The sequence below is a fragment of the Nematolebias whitei genome, chromosome 13, assembly GCF_014905685.2.
Source record: "Nematolebias whitei isolate Nwh7 chromosome 13, NemWhi1, whole genome shotgun sequence".
NCBI classification, from domain to species: Eukaryota; Metazoa; Chordata; class Actinopteri; order Cyprinodontiformes; family Rivulidae; genus Nematolebias; species Nematolebias whitei.
This window is the reverse complement of record NC_056510.1, coordinates 37,205,925-37,220,582: the sequence shown is the minus strand read 5'-3', so window position 1 is coordinate 37,220,582 and position 14,658 is coordinate 37,205,925. Positions and strand designations below refer to the sequence as shown.

Genomic DNA, 14,658 nt, shown 5'->3' with positions numbered 1-14,658 from the left:
GTTTCTGTCCATCTGGTCAGTTTTGACATCAGGCTTAGTCCACTACATCCTCAATTCAGAGTGCTGATGCCACACAGACACCTTCCAATAGAAATTAAATGTAGGCCATAACCCGATCAAAGGCCCAAACAACCAAATATTTAGTCAAACGTGAACCTGAAAAAAAGTCCCCCTAGAACAATGCCTAAGACATTCAAAGCCACAACAAAATATGAAGTGGGACAAGTAAGCAATTGGTGTAGGCCAATCTAACTTGAAAAGAATGCTGATTCAGGGAACCAAGCCCTACATTTGTTTCCTGTCCTCGCTACTCGTTGTGGAGATGATTTTCTTTTTAATATAGACCATGGCTTTATTCGGGTCCACAAACTCCTTACCGACCTCACCGTGAGTGATGCAAAGCCATGCAGGAAAAAGTAGCCCATAGCAAACATCTTGCCAGCCGCGAAGAAGCCTCTTCACCGCCGCCCGAACCTTGGCCACACTCATTGCGTAATCTGCTGTAATGATGATCGATGAATCCTTGAAGCAGAGCGGGCTGCGACTGCGCACGCACTATAATATTTCCATACAGTCTTGGTAGTAGTGCAGTTTAGCTACAATAACCCTCGGCTTATCACCTGACTTCCTCCTGCCCAGCGTCTGGTGCAAGCAGTCAATCTGCGACATCTTGTCCAGTTGCAGGACCTCCGTGAGAAGATTAGTGACCACTGTGATGAAGCTTGATTCCGGTATCTCCGGGACGCCTAGGATCCTCACATTGCACCTTCTCATCCATCCTTCCAAGTCGTTGCATTTCTTTTTCAACCGATTTATCGCGTCTTTCAGTTTTATCACAGTGTTGCACAAAGCTGCAACCTCATCCGACCAGGTGGACAGTCTGTCTTCAACATATTAAACGCTCAGTTTCACCTAGTCCATTTCTGTTCTGAATGCCATGGTGCTGTTAAGTCACTATCACTGCTTGAAGTTCACCCTTATTAAAGACGAGATCCTCTGAGAGGACAGCTTTCATTTTTCATTTAGGCCCTATTTACACCGACACGATGGGGGGAAACGTAATTTTTTTCGTATGTTAGTTAGAGGAAAAGATCTGCATTGACACAGTGGGATTTTGTGTTTACATGCATCCGGAGGAGTCCCTCCCGCCCTCCCGAACCCGCTGTAGTTTTCATGCCGGGTCATTATATGGCGCTATGAATTTTGTACCTTCACCTAATGCGCATGCGTGCTGTCTCGACACACTCCTTTCTTCTGGGCTAAAAGCTCAGCTAACGGGGCGGCTGTGACTGAGTGGTTAGAGCAGTTGTCCTCTAATGCGAGAGTTGGGGGTTCAAATCCACCAGCAGTCACATGCCAAAGTGTCCCTGGGCAAGACACTGAACCCCTCATAGCCTCTGATGTGTGTCCCATCAGTGTGAATGTGATCTAAAACTCTGATTGGTCTCATTAGAATGATTTGTTCAATTAGCTTTGTAGAGATCTAATAGAGTGCTGTGTGGATGGGTAAATGAGGCACAGATTGTAGTGTAAAGCGCTTTGAGTATCTTGAAATAAGATAGAAAAGCGCTATATAAATACAGTCCATTTACCATTTACAACAACTTAATAACAAGTTAAAGCTGGATTTTGGATGGATAAGAGTCGACAGAACTGACACCAAGCGGGACCGCTTCGTCTAACAGCTCCACACCGGTCGCTGAGTGGACCAGAAACGAGTCGACGATGTCGGACTTTACTCCGTGATAATCAGTAGCTGATTTACTGCAGGTAAATGTTTGCTTGTGTTTACTTCGACCACACAACAACCAACTGAGTTTTAAATTTTTTTTTTGAAAGAAGAAGGAGCTGTCTCCCACCAGGCGGACCGGTTCTGAACGAGGCTCGGCCCAGGTGCAGTGCAGGAGGACGTCGAAGAGAGAGATGTTGGATGAACTATTTATTTAAAATTCCCCTCAGTTCTTTTATTCAATCCATTCAATGTTTTAAGCTGCATTAATCAAAGGAGTGACAGCCTGAACGAGGCAGATGAACAACGTGGGACCAGATTCCAGGATGAAAACAAGAGTCCAGTTCATTAATGCAGTTTACAGTTAACTTGTTTTTAATAGTGTGTTCAGTTTAATTATCAATCAACCTTTATTTATACAGGTAAATCCCATTGAGCCTCGAGGACTCATTTACAAGAGAGACCTGATTTCAACAAAGAAAGATGACAACAATGGACAACAGCAACAACAATAAGCAGTTATAAAAACTCATACTACAGTTTTTTTTTTTTTTTTTTAACAAATAGGATGGCTAAAAGGAAAAAGGTAACAAAACCAAAAAAACTGCTAGATTCCAAGACAAATGTATAAAACTAAAAACAGGAACATGTCAGCATTGGACCCTGCCAGGAGTCCAACAGATTCTTAAAGCCACTTAGAGAGGTCAAGGTCGAGAGCTTCAATTCTTTTTGTAAGATATTCCAGGAAACAGGAGCGGAGTAGGAGAAGGCCCTTTTGCCTAGTTCAGTCCTCACTGAGGGAACACTGCAGGTAATAATGTCCTGAGAGCGCACTCCGTAGCTGCACTCACGCAGAGACATGTAGGAGGAGATGTATGAAGGCAACAGACCAAGAAGTGATTTAAAGATGAAAATGTACCAGTGGGAGAGTCTGCGTGAAGTTAATGATGTCCAGTTAACCAATGAATACAGGGTGCAGTGGTGGGTACGATAATCACAGCCAGTTATGAATCTTAGTGCACCATGATAGACAGCATCCAACATCTGCAGGGTTCTTGTAGGAGCGTTCATGTAAATAATATCACCAAAATCAATTGAGGAAAGGAAAGTCACAGATACAAGGCGTTTTCTAGCATTCAGGGTTAGACAGGATCTGTTTCTGAAAAAGAAACCCAGTTTAATTTTCAGTTTCTTTACCAAGTTTTCCACATGGAGCTTAAAAGAAAGATGTGAGTCGACCAAGATACCCAAATATTTATAGGAATCAACAAACTCAATGGGGACACCATTTGAGGATAAAATCGGAGGAAGAACTGCTGGGACCAACTTCCTATTTGAAAAAAGCATCCCTTTGGTTTTTTCGGCATTTAGGACAAGTTTGAGGTGAAACAAATCTGTCTGGATGTAGTTAAATGCAGATTTCAGAAGCTGAAAAGCCTTAGCAACAGTTTTAGCTCGACAATAAACAACTGTGTCATCAGCATAGAAATGTATGGATGCATCAGGGATGGTTTTACCTACATTATGTATGTAGATTGTAAAGAGGGTGGGTCCTAAGACTGAGCCTTGTGGTACACCATTGTTGACTGTTAAATAACTGGAGGAAGTACCATTATGTTGAACACATTGCCTCCGGTCTGAAAGATAGTTAGAGAACCAACCAATGGTGTGATCTGAGAAACCGATTTCTGAGAGTTTATGACACAAGATGTTCTGATCCACAGTGTCAAAAGCTTTAGACAGGTCTAAGAAAAGTGCAGCACAATAATCTTTAGCATCCAGTGCTTCAACAACGTCATTAAGAACCTTCAGTGAAGCAGTGGTTGTGCTGTGTTGTTTCCTGAAACCAGATTGATGTGGAGGTAAGATGTTAAATGAGTCCAGGTAATTTTTGATTTGAGAGTTTATCAGTTTTTCTAGAACCTTGGCTAAAATGCAGAGTTTAGAGATTGGTCGATAGTTGTTCATTGAGGTGGGGTCTCCTCCCTTCAGCAAAGGAAGAACAAAGGCTGTTTTCCAAGTGTCTGGGATGGAGTTTTGTCTTATGGAGAGATTGAAGATGTGGGTCACAGGGACTGTGAGGATATGAGCAGCCAGCCTTAAGAAATAAGGTGGAAGTTCATCTGGACCTGCAGATTTTTTAGGATCAAGATCTTTTAACAGTTTATTGACCTCACTGACTGAGAATGGAGAAAAAGAGAAGCTGTGATTAACTGAGGATTGACTTGTAGGAGGGATTTGATTTGTAGAAGTTTGGTTATTAAGGGAAGTGGCTGATCTTCCATTAGTAACTGTGTCAAATAAAGAACCAGAAGCAACAAAATGTTTGTTGAGACAGTTCAGGATCTCGTGCTTATTTGACACAGGAACAGAGTTAACGAGAAGTTGTGATGGGAGGTCAGATGATTGGGGGGTGCCTGAGAGAGATTTAATTGTTTTCCAGAATCTGTTAGGGTCATTTAGATTTTTGGAAGTCTGAGATAAGAAATAGTTTCGTTTTGCTGCTTTGACAGCAGTTGTGCATTTATTCCTCATCTGTCGAAAACTCAACCAATCAGTGTCTGAGCCAGATTTTCTCGCTGCAGCCCAAAGATGATCTCTCCTGTGCAGGAGGTCAGCTAGCTCTGGAGTAAACCAGGGGCTGTCTCGTCCCTTTATTCTGAACTGACGAAAAGGAGCATGTAAGTTCAGGAAATAAATGAAATTATTATGGAAATAGTTCCAAGCAGAGTTCACGTCATCAGTTAACAGAATACGATGCCAGTCAAAGTGAGACAGATCCCAGAGGAATGACTGTTCACAGAAATGTTTCAGATCCCTTTTTTGAATTAATCTGGGCTTAGAAGGTGGAAGTTTACTATTTCTTAAAGCCGCTGTCACACAATGATCACTCAAAAGATCAGCGAATACACCTGTACCAGGGAATTTGTGAATTTGTGAATTCACAAATTTGTGAATTTGTGGGAATTGTGTGACACAGTTTGTGGTGTTGAATAAATAAATAAAATAAAAACTAAACCTGATTTCTTCATTTTCAACTTTAATAACATGCAATATGTTTAGCATCATTTTAATCACATAATATGAATTACATAATGTCCAGATTGCTTCATTATATAGCTCAAACCTAAGATAAATACTGTTTATTATTATTAAACTGTTATTATTTAGCACATTTAGATGTTATAGTGCAGCGCGACGTGTGCGTGTGCCTCATTCTATAAACAGCGACATTAGAACTGGATCTGTCTGTGTCTCTTCCAACACAGATGTCGGTCACAGCACCTGGAATCTGATGTAGATTAACTACGAGATTAAAAATATATTCCATCAGTCGAGGTTCAGAAAGCAGTGTGTCCGCCGCCATGTTGATAGAAATATAGCGTCTGTCCGCACGTGCGTGTGCGCATGTGCTTTAACACAAAGCCTCAGTGGGAGATGTTTACATTATCAGCGGGGGTCAACTGAAAACCTCAACTCTGGAAGGTGGGTTCAGAAACCTACGGATTCAAAGAGGGGGGGCACTGGTGTCGTGTAAATGATCAGCAGAACCGCAGAGAAAGGTGCAGATTCACTCAAAATGTTTCATCACAGTGCTGCACAAAGCCACAACCTCATCCGACCAGGTGGAGGTTATTATTTTGACCGTAGTTATTATACTGACCGCGTAAACGGCCCCTTAATTACCGGTGAAAATTCTGCTTTTACTGAAGCCAGAATGTCCGACACAGGCCGACATGTCCATCTCTCTAGGACCAAGTAGGGGCGGAGCTTAGTCCCCCACTTTAGAAGTACTTTGGCCCGAGGCGGTGTCGGGCCCAGTGGCTATGGATCCCGTATACTTATATTTCTTAAATTTTGTCACCATTCTTCAGCTTTGCCAAGACAATCACACAACAACGTTGAATACTGGAGCATCCAATGCAAAGGTAGTAAGAATATCTTCACGAAAGACAGTTTTCAGGCAGTACTGGCAGGAGCCTAAACTAAATACAGCCTAACCCACAGCCGCCATCTTGTCCTCTATGGTCACAAACTTTTGACAGAAATAACGAGATCTTAGATACAGGTAGAAAAATTGTTTTTTTTCTGCATGGTAGGCTCTCCCTTGAAGATAAGGGTGAGAAGTTTTGTTATGGAGAGACTCAGAGTAGAGCTGCTGCTCCTCAGTGTTGTGAGGAGCCAGTAGAGGTGATTTGGGCATTTGGTAAGGATGTCCCTTGGATGTCTCCCTAGGAAGATGTTCCAGCCTGTCCAACAGGGAGGAGATCCTGAGGAAGACCCAAGATGTGATGGAAAGACTGTCTCTTGGTTGACCTGGGAACACCTTGGAATCCTCCTGAAAGAGCTGGAAGAGGTGGCTGTGGAAAGAGATGATGGGGCCTTCCTTTTCAAGCTGCTGTCCCTATGACCCAACCTCCAAACAAGCAGTACTTAATGAATGACTTGTATCAATGGTTGTTTTCTATATAAAATCATTGATTGTGAAAATAGCAAACCACCCAGCATTCATTTGCTGCTGACATTTGAAAAGAGCATTTCAACATTTTGAGCGGCATGCTGCATTTCTGACAAAGATAAAAGTGTTTATTTATTAAATATCAGCATGCAGATAAATGCAATTCTATAAATGTAACATAAATATTTTCATTGTCTGAACATCTTCGTTGAAACACAAGCTCTTTACCCACAACGCCTTTTAAACATTTCTGTTTAAAACAAACACAGCCCAGTCAGCCAAGTGAGATGTGAATTCTGAAGAAAAGGACTGAATTAATCAAACAACATTCATTGCTTTGTAAATATACTGTACTTGGTTAATACACGAACTGTGATAAACCTGCCTATTAGCAGAGAAGCCACAACTTCTTCACTGCATTCCTCTCAGGTCCTGTTCACACAACACAGAATTTGAGTGAAACAATAGGTTTTCTCCTGCGGTCCAGTCACTGGTGTACACAACAACAACGCGTGTTTCCTCTGAAACCAAAGATTTCTGAATGTAGGTCTCAAAGTGAAGGTTTTTGGGAAACCTCCCACAGAGTTGTGATATTACTGTGTGCTACCCACAGCTGCATTTAACAGATGTTCTGCCCCTGCGTGAGTAGCAGAACAACAGTAACCAAAAGTTGATTTCAAAGGTCTGTTTGTGCTGCTCACCCTCTTCAATGTGTCGAAGCAGCTCAATCTCATCCTCGGCCCAAACAAACATTTCTGTATTCATCCTTTTTGAATTGCTTTGTTTCTAATGAAACTGAATGTGCATCTTCTTAAAGCCTAGCATCAGTGTTGTCAGATATACAATAACTACACTTTTTATTTGTGTGCAAATGATCACAAATCCCAAAACACACCTCATCTTACAACCTCTGTTCTCCAAGAAAGCACACCTTACTCAGAGCATATCATAGTTTGGGTCAAAATACATAATGTCAAAAGCGACAGTATGATATTTTGTCATTTACTACTCTGCCTGAAATGTAAACTACAGCAGATTTATTTAAATGTTTTCTTTTATGCTGATTTACTACAATACACATTAGAGAAAATAAACACTGATGTTTCTAGATATCATTCTTGTGTAAGCAGGGCCTCCGTTTTTCCCTCATTGTAGTGAACTATCATTCCTTGTTCTTCCTCTCTTCCCTTTGTCCCCTCATTCCTCCCCTCCATCACCTCTTTAGCCCAAGGGAGATGGTGGACAAAGGCCAGGTATGTTTGGTCTGGAGTAAACTCAGCAGCCTTTTCAGGCTTAGGTTGTTTTCACACCTGATAGTCCGGTAGACTCGGTTTGGTTGGGGACCAATATTCATAACATTTTGTTGACATTTGAGCTGGTGCGTTTGAATTCACACTGCAGTGTGCAGTCGAGCCAATTTGTTCCCCCACTCGCCTGTGGTGGCGTTGCACCAAAAACTACTGAAAGAAATGACACAAAAACCTCTGAAGACACTTCTTCTTCTGGAAATAAAAACAACAAAGGAGTGGCATCAAGTTTTAGCAGTTTTAGGAGTTATATTTTGTCATTTTTCAAAAATGGACTCAGCATGAGCAGAAGATGAGGCAGAAGATTTACAGCACTTTGGTTGGCTTTGTAGCTGTTTTAAGTGCTTTATAAATAAAGTGGTATGGTATGGTATGAGGGCACCATGGTGGCGCAACTGGTAGAGCTGCTGCCTCTCAGTGAGCAGGTCCTTGGTTCAAACCCCGGTCCAGGAGCCTTTCTGGGTGGAGTTTGCATGTTCTCTCCGTGCATGCGTGGGTTTTCTCCGGGTACTCCGGTTTCCTCCCACAGACCAAAAACATGCATGTTAGACTGATTGGTAACTCTAAATTGGCCCTAGGTGTGAGTGAGAGAGTGAATGGTTGTTTGTCTCGTTTGTCTCTATGTGGCCCTGTGATGGACTTGCGACCCGTCCAGGGTGTACCCCGCCCCTGCACAGTGATTGCTGGACATGGGCACCAGCGACCCCCGTGACCCAAAATGGAATAAGCGGGTAAAGATAATGGATGGATGGATGGATGGTATGGTATGGTATGGTATGGTAAGATCATGGAGAATGTTGTTTTTCACACAAGGCAGCTGACAGCTCCATATAAGGTAAGAGAAATGCGTGTTTGTTTGTCCTGCACTGTACTCCACTTCTTGCTTGTGGAGCGGGGCCCGGTCTGTTTACATCCACACTGTACTCAAACCGCGCTGGAGTTCTCTTCTACCGGACCGAGACCTAGGTTTTAGCCCGGGCCAGAGTTCGCCTTTTTGTTCTGTGACAGAGTTCGATGGTGCGTTCACACCTCCCCAAACGAACCGGACTTCCTAGGAAAATGAGCTGGAGTTCGATTCAAGCGGACTAAACAGGGCTGGTGTGAATGCACCCTTATGCCTGGTATCCACAGGTCTGGTTCTTGTTGTAGCCTGTTGTGTCCGGTTCTAGTGGGACCTCTATTTTTGTGTCTCCACTTTGCCTATAGTTCTCGTTTAGTGGGCGGATTGTTCACCTCTAGTGGGCGGATTATTAATATCAACGCACCTTACCAGCTGGTGGCGGTAGTGCTACATTAAGCTCTTTTCTAAGCACCACTAACATGTATTAGAAGAAGAGCTGGAAAACAACACACAACCAAAATGGATGACCTCCGTGAACTTGGAGCAGAACCAGCCGCACAGCCCGTCCTGGTCTCTGTCCCACAAGATGGAGAGCAGGGCCGAGGTGTCAGAGATGCTCTGATGGAGTACCTCATGAGCTGTAACTTATCCTAATTCCACCCCTTAATCTTTTTTACCTCCCCAGCCTTCCTTAGATACAAGTGAACGTTAAAGTGTTGATTTGAAAATAAACATGGATTAATAATTATTCTTGTTTGTTTAATGTACAGACATGCCTTATTACCAGGTTCGTGTAAAAATGGCAAAACAAACACTGCTGCTGTGCTTCTATCACATATGCTGCGTTTTTTAGTGGCTGTAGTTTTAGAAAAACTGTAACCTCTTTAATTTTTGTTTTTAACAAAGAACCAAAACCTACAACAAGAACTTTATATTTGTTTATGCATATATACATTCATCTATTTTGATATTTATATATATATATATATATATATATGTCTTCAGCCAGAGACTTCTTCAGATCCCTTGTAAGACAGACCACTACAAGAGATCCTTCCTGCCCACAGCATCAGCATCTAGAACAACTCTTTAATGAAACCAGGATGATGAGTTACATTTAATTTCCCTCTGGGATCAATAGTCTTTTTGTAATTTGATTTGTATATATGTATGTATGTATGTGTATATATATATACATATATATATATATATATATATATATATATATATATATTACGTACATTACATAATAACCTACATTTGATTTGACATTTAACAACTCTTTCAGAGCTTATGTTTACCACGCAGCTCTTTAAATTAAGCTGTCGCAAATTATCTTCATGATTGAAGTGCTGTTAAGTAATATTAAGTTAGTGCTCTTTTGTACCACAGTGAAAGTCGTGGAGAGAATTTTTGACCTTGGGTGAAAAAGATGCAGAAGCTGCTGGATCCACAAGATGGACATCATGGCCGAGGTGTTTGACATGCAATGACTGAAAACCTCCTGAATGAGGATGATTGTAAACGTAGACTACACAAGTCCTACACCTTTTTAACTCCACTGCAATGTTGATTTACAACACATGGACATTCTGTATTATGGTTACGTTTTTCAGTACTCATTACAGATAAAACCAAAAAAAATACATAAATAAAAATACTGGACTTTTTGGAGTTTTAAAAAAAGTCCTGTGGTTTTGTTTTTATCTGTTTTGGGGGGGATTTGCCGTGTCAAGGATAACTGAGAATCTTCACCAGCATTGTTACAGGTAAAAAACAATTACTTCACTTATCCTACACTATTGACGTAAAAAACACTGTAAGCACTTCACTTTTGATGATCAGATGGAAGCTCAAGACTTGAAAATGTTTCTTTTATTAGAAATAAAGACCTGTACAAAAAAAAACAATTATACACTAATTATATATGCAAACTTAACAAGCTACGTTTGGCTATTTGTGGGCTTACCTTGCAGGATCTACATTTCTATAGATCAACTATGATCTACTCTAAATATTTTTAAACATGTCTGTTTGCCATGGAACGGGCAATGGATTCCAGCACCCCGAGTGCCTGACTGAAAGCAGCACTCTGTTCAGCCTCCTGCCTTCGCTGTGCTGCTTCCTCTCTGCGAACATCTGCTTCCTCTCTCCTCAAGGCCATCTCCTCCCTCCTAATTGCCTTCTCCTGCTTCCTCGCTGCTGCAGCTTCTTCTTGCCTTGCTTTTTTGGCATCCTCACAAATAAAATGGAAGTGTTCCTCTCTCTGCTTCCGGTTCATCTCCTCTTGTTCTGTATGTGCAGAAACAAAACTCTCTGCTGCACTTGTTGATCTGCGCTTTCTATTGCCTAGGAATAACACACAAGAAAATGGCTGTTAGATGATGAAGTACAGGTAGAGTTTTTAAATAAATTATTTACATTAAAGTTCCTGCTAATTTCAAAAGGTTTACAAGATCAGAAATGATTCTGTTCATAAAGCAGTCTAGTACTTTAATGATAGTAAGCAGGTGGGCATAAATAAACTACATGTAGTCATTTACAACGGTTTGTGCTAATTTAGAAAAAGAACAGAGCATCGTTAATCTGAACAAAAATCACTACACCCTGTATAATTTCAATAATAAACTTCATAAATGAAAGTTTAAGTAATAAATGAATAACTAAATTTAACATTTATCCATTACAACTGAATAAACAAGTAGTTTGAATACATGCAAGGTGTTTTACAACAAAAACTAAACAACATTCATATCAACATGATCAATGTGATGTTAAACACGATTGTTGCTTCTTACCTAGTAACGGGTGCTGTTCGGTGCCGCTCTGCTGCGTGTTGCCCGGTGGCGTGCATGTGCCCGGTGGCGTAGATGTGCCCGGTGGCGTGCATGTACTCGGAGCTGTTGTGGTCGGGAAGGGTCAGAAGCGGGGAGGATTGGACAGTCAAAAGCAGAATCTGGCGAACCTTCATGTTCAGTGGGACTTTCTGCATCAAAATAAGAGTGGAAAAACAGCAACAGAGTACAGTTAGCAATGATGCTAACTAATGACGACGTAACCGCGTCAGCCTCGTTTGTTCAGAGTACTTTCAGAAAACGCAAAGAAACGGTTGCATGAGGAAAAGGAAATATGCTTAAAGTAAATAAAATACACTCACCATCAACTATTAGTTTTTTAAGCTTTCCTCTTTGCTTTGGTGTGCGATGGAAGCCCTGCACTGCCATCTGCGCAGACACCTCTTGAAAAATCTTTTCATTTCGTTTCGTTCCATCTAGCTCGCGCTGCACTTGTTCATCGGCCACCAAACAGAGAAATGCCTGAACTTCAGCATTCGACCACGGTTGTGCCATGATTATTTGTTTTACCTTATAAAATATTCCAAAATATGCTCCTCCGATTTCTTGTTGTCTGTTATGCGGGTGAAAAAGAAAATGGTGGATTGTGATTTCCGGTGGAAGACTGAATCTCCGCCCTCCACCAATGAATACGCCCCCTGACCAATCATGCTGTGGGGTACGTCATGGATTTGTGGGGAGTGTGGCAGTTGATGTGCCTCTCAGTCCTGTCTCAGGAGGATGTTGAAGACGTTTACATATTTGGAATTATGATAGCAGGGACTCTGCTTTTTGGCATTGGCGGGGCTCTGTTTTATCGACTTTTGAAGAAGACAGCAGGAGCAGTTTCGGCCATAGAAAAGCTTCCAAGTCAGTGTGAAGGTTTGATCCGTGCAGTAGGAACTTTAAATAATCTGGTTTTCAAGCTTAACCATAAGGTGGAGGCGATTTATGAGAATTGCAGGCCACCTGCGGCTTCTGGGACTCGTTAGCGTGGTGGGTTCGACCTTGAAGGAGACTCATAGCATGGATCAGTGGAATGGAATCCCACAATTAGGCATTTTTGGAACCAGAATGCCCAGATGGACTCAAGGCTGGAAAAAAGTAATCTCTGCCTGAAGAAAAACAAGAATCAAGCTTATCTAAATCTGACTCCCGACGGCCTTGGAGACTATCAAATTTCTCCTGGGTCATGCGTAACCATGGACAAATGCTTCATCTATCACACAGGAGTGGAGTAGGAGAAGGCTCTTTTGCCTAGTTCAGTTCTCAAAGAGGGAACACTGCATGTAATAATGTCCTGAGAGCGCACGCTGTAGCTGCACTCACACAGTGACATGTAGGAGGAGATGTATGAAGGCAGCAGACCAAGAAGTGATTTAAAGATGAAAATGTACCAGTGAGAGTATACATGAAGTTAATGATGTCCAGTTAACCAGTGAATACAGGGTGCAATGGTGGGTACGGTAGTTACAGCCAGTTATGAATCTTAGCGCACTGTGACAGACAGCATCCAGCATCTACAGGGTGCTTGTAGGGGTACTCATGTAAATAATGTCACTGTAGTCAATAGAGGGAATGACAGAGTTGCAAGGTGTTTACTAGCATTCAGACTTAGACAGGATCTGTTTCTGAAAAAAAAAAAAAAAATTTAACTTTCAGTTTCCTTACCAAGTTTTTCACGTGGCTTAAGAGAGAGATGTAAATCGACCAAGATTCCTAAATATTTGTCGAAATCGCCAAACTCAATAGGGGCACTATTCGAGGATAAAATCGGAGGAAGAACCGCTGGGACTGACTACCTGTTTGAAAACAGCATCTCTTTGGTTTTGTCAGTGTTTAGGACAAGTTTAAGATGGAACAAATCCGACTGGATTATGTAAAAAGCAAATTTCAAAAGCTGGAAAGCCTTATCAACTGTTTTAGCTCGACAATAAACAACTGTGTCATCGACATAGGATGCATCAGGGATGGTCTGACCTACATTACCTGTGTAGATTGTAAAGAGGGTCGGTCCTAAGACTGAGCCTTGTGGTACACCATTATTGACCGTTAAATAACTGTAAGAAGTACCATTATGTTGAACACATTGCCTCCGGTCTGAGAGATAGTTAGAGAACCAGCCAATGGTGTGATCTGAGAAACCAATTTCTGAGACCTTATGACACAAGATGTTATGATCCACAGTGTCAAAAGCTTTAGACAGATCTAAGTAAAGTGCAGCACAATAATCCTTAGCATCCAGTGCTTCAACACTGTCATTAAAAACCTTCAGCCAAACAGTCACTGTGCTGTGTTGTTTCCTGAAAACAGATTGATGGGGAGGTAAGATGTTAAATGAGTCCAAATACTTTTTGATTTGAGAGTTTATTAGTAGAACCTTAGCTAAAATGCAGAGTTAACTGAGATGAGAAGGGAGTTTGTGAATAAACAAAAGTTTTCTCATCCATATTTCAGGACAATTATATGGACAATTTAGTTGCCAGTCAGCCTAACATGTTTTTGGTCTGTGGGAGGAAACCAGAATACACAGAGAAAACAAATGCATGAATGAAGAAAACATGAAAACTCCACCCAGAAAGGCCCCTGGTCAGGATTCAGTCCAGCAGTCTTTTCAATGAGAGGCAACAATTCTACAAACAGGGACTGAAAAACAAACATCACGTCCATGTACTTGGAACAACTCACAGTCCATTGAAGAATTATCTGACAAAGGAGTTCTACTTTTGTTAACATTTCTAGAAATGACCCTGTGTTTACAATAATTTTTTTATAGAAACAATTAAAAAGATCATTATGGAAAAACTGTATTTCTGTGTAGCCATGTCATAAATGTCAACAATAGTAGGGGCAGCAGTATTCTTTTTTGAACGGTCACTGTCAGTGCTTGAGACATGACTTTATAATGACCTGCCACAGTGGTACAACTTTAAAACAGCAAAAAATAACTAAAAACTGAACTTGGAAACTTCAAGTGTGTTTGGGAGCATCTAAATAAATGAAAAACCATCAAATGTGAAAGAAGGATCTGTTAAAAGTAAAACTATCAAAACAGAATGGGACAGCTCCCCAGCACCTTTTACTGGCTGACAGAGTGATATGAGCTAAAGAATGAATGAATGCCTTTTATTGTCAATATACCCATGTACAATGAGATTAAGGCAACTCCTCTCACAGTGCAGCAATACACAAGCAAAAGTAAAAGTACAAATAATATGCTAAAAACAGTAGTAGTATATCACACTCTGCAGATATCACTCAGTTATGGCATTGTGCAATATTGTTAATAAAATTAAGTAATTTGATATTTAAACATATTAAACAATGCATAGTAGGTGGGTGGAATGGAAGGTTAGGCTGTTAGTGCATGTGTGGGGTCAGCATGGGTATGACTCTTGGAAGAAAAAAAAAAAGACAGTCTTCAACTTATCAAATGTCAGGTGGATGTTTGAGCAGCTGGATGTTTGAGCAGCTGGATGTTTGAGCAG

General features: G+C 41.2%; 1 protein-coding gene across 12 annotated transcripts in view; it reads right to left on the bottom strand.

Moving 5' to 3' along the window:
* The window catches only part of caska (calcium/calmodulin-dependent serine protein kinase a), a 406,103-nt gene that overhangs the window by 271,878 nt on the left and 119,567 nt on the right, over positions 1-14,658 (bottom strand). The window lies entirely within an intron of this gene.